This window comes from Leptonychotes weddellii, chromosome 11 (genome assembly GCF_054177405.1).
Source record: "Leptonychotes weddellii isolate Sample4059 chromosome 11, ASM5417740v2, whole genome shotgun sequence".
Classification (NCBI taxonomy): Eukaryota; Metazoa; Chordata; class Mammalia; order Carnivora; family Phocidae; genus Leptonychotes; species Leptonychotes weddellii.
Window position 1 is genome coordinate 21,849,193 of NC_138379.1, and position 6,331 is coordinate 21,855,523.

Genomic DNA, 6,331 nt, shown 5'->3' on the forward strand with positions numbered 1-6,331 from the left:
CCCCTTCCCACCCCCACCCCCTGCCAATGTGTAAATAAAGCAACATCTCTACGTCTTTAACTTATAACAGCTAAACTTTCCCCCGTAAGCTGATACTCTGACCAGAAGTCTGTGGGTGGGACGGGTGTTGTGTTTTTTTGGTTGTAGCTTCTTTTGGCTGATAAACTAGCACTTAAGTGTTTCCCTTTTCCAAACCCCCAAATAACAAGTGTCTCTGTGGTGAGGTGGCAGGCCAACCGTCATTGCCAACATGAATGGTCCTGGGGACACTTATTTTTAGTTTGCTGTTTTAAACAACGGTTAGGCTGGGTAACCAGGGGCTTCAAGGCCCAAACTTCTACGATCCAGAGCATGGAGCTATTAAAGAGAAAGCAAGGCGAGGCGGGTAGCACTCTTCAGGAAGGCCCGAGCACCGGCTCTCTAGGTGGGCCAGGGGGACCAGGCAGAGATCTTGTCTTGGGTGAGAAGATTGTCATCCACTTTTTGCATGGGCGAATTTTATCAAGGATGTTATGAAACAGAAACATTTGACTCCACTGGGACGAATGCAAATCCAGGCAGCCTCGGGGAACTAATTATAGTGACGAGGCTAATGACGAAAAGCAGAGACTGTAGTAGACATCTGTTCTGTGGCCTGTTCGGCATTCTGTTCACCCTCCTAACAAAGCCCGAAGCAAGGTGTCTCACCTCCTGCGGGTCAAGTAGTTGGCATGGCACCAAGCAAGGTCAATTAACTCTCCCCGGGGAAGACGAATCCTGAGTAAAGTGACATAAGGGACCTCTGGCTAATGGGGAGTCCATTCATTTCTCCAACCTAATTTTCCCAGCTTCCTGTCCTGTACGAAGCCAGAGTCCTTAGCTTTTTATTTGACTCTATGAGCTACTCTGTGGCCTTCTAATATGTATGTGTCTGTGGTATGATATGTATGTGTGTGTGTATTTTTTAATTTATTTTTTGATTAAATTAGCCAAAGTCGGTTTTTCTATGCTTGGAACAAAAGAACTCTCCCTCAACTGAGAACCTCAAATATTTTACTGTATATGTAAACCTCTGTCTGGCTCTGGACAGAAGGTCAATTTCTCCCTCCACTTCTTCCACCCCAATATCCCAGCCCAAATACTCTCAACTTAGGGAAAAATGAGTCTTCCCCCTTAAACAGGAGCTGTGACATGCTGGGTTTTATGAAAGGATCGGTGACTCCCCCCCCCCTTCTTTCTTCTATGAATGCAAGCTTCTTACTATTTCCTAACCAGGGGCAACCCAGCAACTCATCTCAAAAGGACCCTTCAGATAGGAGCGGGTGGGAGGGTCTCTTGGATTGCTGCTGTAGGACCTGGCTTTGCTCATCCTGTGGTCCTTGAGCTGGAAAGCAGGTGCTGGTATTGACCTCGGAGATTGACCACCTCTAGCAGAAGCACCTCGGACTCCATGAGAGAGGTGTGGGACATCAAAAAGTAGTGCTCTCAACAACACGGGGTTCTGTCACAGGCAGCGTGGAAAGAACTAGCCGCACCCATCCCAACAGAATCTGGCTCCTCCATCACAGTACATGCAGAGGCAACATCAACGTAAGTGGCGTGGGATGGGCAATGACCCCCTCCCACCGCCATGGCCACTGCTGCTATTCTTTGCCCAGCCTGGACAAGATCTCCCATCCCCATAGGATATATTCACGTTTCAAGGCATCTCTTACTTCATTGGATGCATCTCAAAGTTCCCTAAGGTAGAAAAAGCCAGCAACCTTGGTCCCATTTTATGGATGCAGAAACTGAAGTACGTGCTAGTACGTCACATTCAATCTTGTAAGATTATTACTGACAGTAACAACGGTGGGCATAGTTGTCGAGTTACCAGACCTCCTTCCAGCACAACAGAAACAAGAGCAGTTCATATTTACCGAGTGCTCCCTATGGGCTTCAAATTTATTGAAGTAGATGCAATTTGCAATTGTCCTTATTTTTAAGATAAAGGAACTGGGGCTCAGGAAGATTAAATAATCTGCCTACAACCACATAATCAGTAAGTGGTTGAGTCAGCCTAGGGACTCAAGCAGTCTGACTCTAAAGTCACGTCCCAGACTAGAAAGTCACATGCCTGTTAGTCCATTTTTAAAGAAAAAAAAAATCCATTAGAGTCAATTGGCCAGACCCTTAGGCTTTGTTCTGTTCTAATCTGACCCCCATTTGTAACACTTGTTAGTCTGAGAGTAAACATCCCATACCCACTACGGGCAGAAGTGGCTCTTCACAAATATTTTCAACTCAGAGTGAAAAGGTGCAAGAACTCAAAGGAGAAGATGTCCAAGTCCATCCCCTAGACCCAGATGGCTTATAGGACTTGGGTAAACACTCAGCTCAAAAATGCTAACAAAGTTCCCAGTCTTGGCTGTTTACCTCAGCCTGTGTGTGCCAGGACAACAGAAGTAGTAGCCTGGAAAATGTCAAGGATCTAATCAGTTCATGCTGAAACCAAACTTGACTTCCCTCTGCAGTGTGTATCTCTGCCATGTCGATCTGCACGGTCCGGCAGACACCCAAATGTGACAGGAAACCCAATAGCCTAGGCTAGCAACATGTTCTTTTCAAAGTGGTGTTCAGAGGATAGGGAGGGAGGGCAGGTCTGGCAAGATCTTATGAGTGAAATAAGATCAAAGGTTTGAGAAGACTTGGTATCATTCAGATGACACCCACAGACATTGGAAAGGTGTTTTGCTCACCTAGGCAACCCGGGGCAAACTGGTGAGTGCAAGGAAGCTGGTCATCAGCAGCTCTACCGTCTCTCAGTGCCCCTTCTTCTCTTGGAAAGTCTTCTTCAGACACTCACTTCTCTCAACTACCATTCCTCCCCAGAACCAGGGCCTCTCCAGTGTCTTCCACACAATTCTGTCCTGCCTGGCCAGCCCCTGGGCTGGTTTTTATAAGAAGGGATCTTAGGTGTGTTTCCCCCATAGTTGTTCATTCCTTCAAAGTTCTAGTGACTAAACCAAAGCTGGTAAGCTAATTCGTGATCTATATGCTATTGGGTGATAGTGACTTAAACAAGACTCTCAGGGAACTTTTGAAATTTACCCTGATAATAACCAATGGAATTTTCTGGCATTCTGGGAGGCTGGTGTGGTAAGGCTATTGGGTGCTTGCTTTTATGCAGCTCTCCTGTCCTTTCAGACAGGGTCATGTGACAACAGCCTATGTGTCACATATGGACAAAGGCATTTAATTCTCAGTGAGAGACCTTCCAGCATGCTCTCCCTCTATTGTGAGAACTGTGAGTCATTTGTTGAAGTGGAGGTGTCATGAGAGTAAAGCAGACTGGATACCTGAGGCACCATGTGATGTCCCAGAGAACCATCCAGACCTACAATGGATTTTGGGTGAAAGTAATAAACTTCCTTCATATTAATCTACTAATATCTTTGTGATATTTGTTATAGCAACATAATCCAGCATATCCTGACTGTTACAGCTGGTAACTCTTGACCCCTTTCAAAGCATAATCCATAGTTTGCTTCCTATCTACCATTAAGAGAGGTGTTGAGGCACCTGGGTGGCTCAGTCGGTTAAGTGGCTAACTCTTGATTTTGGCTCAGGTCATGATCTCAGGGTCCTGGGATGGAGCCCCACATCAGGATCCACGCTCAGCGGGAGTCTGCTTCAGGATTCTCTCTCTCCCTCTTCCCCTCTCCCTGCTTGCTTGCGCATGCATGCTCTCTCTCTAAGATAAATAAATCTTAAAAAAAAAGAAAGATGTGTGTCACTTACCTGTGTGACCTTGGACAAGCTATTCTCCTTTCACAGATTGAGTCTCTGTATTCTGTGTAGGGCAGGATGGCTGGTCTTTTGCAGATGTAAGATTTCACCCAAATGGCAATCCATAGTTGCATGATATCTGTTCTCCAAAGATAACTACTGTATGTTAAGGCATGGTGACTTGTCCCAAAACAAACAGAAATGGTTAACCCAAGCCAGATACTTTCTGCCTGGTTGTCTCTATAAACAGGAGGATCAAGATCCCAGGTTGACAGTACATAAGTACATTTTTTAGGAGGCTTGAGATTGTACAAAAGGCCACACGATACCCCATTCCCTTTTAAAATCGGCCATTCTCGCACCCCTCAGCTATCAATATTTGTCAAACTAGAGCTGCTCGACTGGAGCATCAGGCAGATTTTCTCAAAGTTGACTTAGAAGTTATATGAGAAATTCCCAGTTAAGATGGGCCACATCATCTAAAACAGTATTTCTCAGCCCTTTGCATGAGGACTCCTCTGCAGTGCAAAAACTTTCCCTCGATGTGTGTGTATGTGTGTGTGTGTGTTTAACTTTTGGTGTCTGGTGATCTAAAAATGCACTATTTAAAAAAGTAAGTTTTGGTGAATTGTTATTCATATATTTGAAAAATAACACATATATTATTCAAAATATTTAAACATATAATGTATTCATGCCACAAGCATGTGTGTATATTTGCCCACCCCTGGCAATAACTCTGAACCTCCCCAGGGGCTATTCGCACCCAGGGGCTGGGAGCTGTAGACTTAAGGAATCTAAGAGAATGTTGCAATCTGTATTTGCTTCTCATTGCCTCCTCCTTCCCCCACCCCCCAGCAGACTGGATACCTGAGGTACCATGTGATGTCCCAGAGAACCATCCAGATCTACAATGGATTTTGGGTGAAAGTAATAAACTCCTTCATATTAATCTACTAATATCTTTGTGATATTTGTTATAGCAACATAATCCAGCATATCCTGACTGTTACAGCTGATAACAGTTCTCTGGGAAGAAGGTGCTAAGACAGAATTAGGAGTGCATAAGGTTTGGCGAGGAGTAGCACCCGTGAGAAAATGTGAGGAAACAAGAATGGCCATGGAGGAAGCCACCTGATTGGGATACTGTCTCTGTTGGCCCAAAAGGTTGCTCCAGAGCAAGATCAACTGTTGGATCCAAGTTGTCATCGGGCAGAAATGGCCAAGTCTCTGTTCTATGGCCCCGTTCATTTATTGACTGGGGCCACTCAGGACAGAGTGTGGCTTTGGCTCAAAGGTTGCTCACAGAGGAGGCTGTGAGCGAGCTACTGTCCCAGCAGCCGGGCGGTGAGCCCTTTCTTGAAGGGGGATCTGAGTAGTGTATCTGTGTCTGCCACACCCCACCTTTCCCCCTAATTCTGTGAGGCAATTTTGCCTCTCACGGTTATTCATGAAGACAACATAACTCTATAAATGACAGTGTGAATTGCCCTTGGGAAATAGGTCATCTTTACGCCAGCAAAATTAGAAAGGAAATTATAACCAGACGTAAGCATAACTGAATCAGCTAAAAGGTGAGGTGCCCCTAGGATATGGGACTGTGTTTTGTTTAAGCAGAAGCTCCTTCTGCAGAGGGAGCACACTGCAAATCTGAAAGATCAGAGAAATGCTTGCTGCAGCAAGCTGGTCATCCTCTGCAGTGAACGTGAACACTCGTGAGTCCGTGAGTACTGACTGCTTACTCAGGGCAAGTCCCTGTGCTAAGAAAGACAAAGCAGTCATGGGATGGTGGAAAGCAGCCTGGGGAAGGCACCTCAGGGAGGAGTCTAAGAATAGAAGTGTCCATCCCTTCACTTAGCCTGGGCTCGGAGGGGGTGTTTAGCACGTGGCATGAAAAAAAGACTGAGAGGGACCCAGCTACCACATCAAACCTGAGAATGGGGGGCCATGTTCTGTTAGTCCAGTTTCAAACATGGAACACTTGACCTCCAAAGATTCATCTTTCAGAAGCTATCATGGTGCTTTCCAAGTGAGAGTTTATGCAGACCAAGGAGAGCAGAGGGCAGATAGAATAAAAGGAAGGTTGGGCCATCCCCTGTCGTTGCCTCCAGCCTCCTTCAGAAGAGGGGTCCCATCTTTATCTGTTGTACCTATTAGGATCTCGTGTAGGGTGACATTTAAGGAAGGGTTCCTTAATGAAAATAAATGAGTCAGGTAACTACAGTTTCCTCGGCCTCCCCTGAAACCTACTGAAATAGAACCTCCCAGGAATGTGTACTTCCAAAATGCTGCTCAAGATACCTCCTGATAGGATGGATAGCTGGATGACAGATGACATAGATAGATGATAGATAGATAGATAGATAGATAGATAGATAGATAGAATAAATTTACCAATATACTAATATATAATGCACTTTGTACCAGACACACACAAGTAGAAAATTTAAAATAAATATAATAGAGGCTCTAATATTTTCCTTCTTGCCCCCCAGGGATCATCCTTGATTTCCCCTGATGCAGGCACACCTTACACTGGAGCATTCTCACAGTCTTGTCTATGATAGCAAGAATGTGTGGGAAA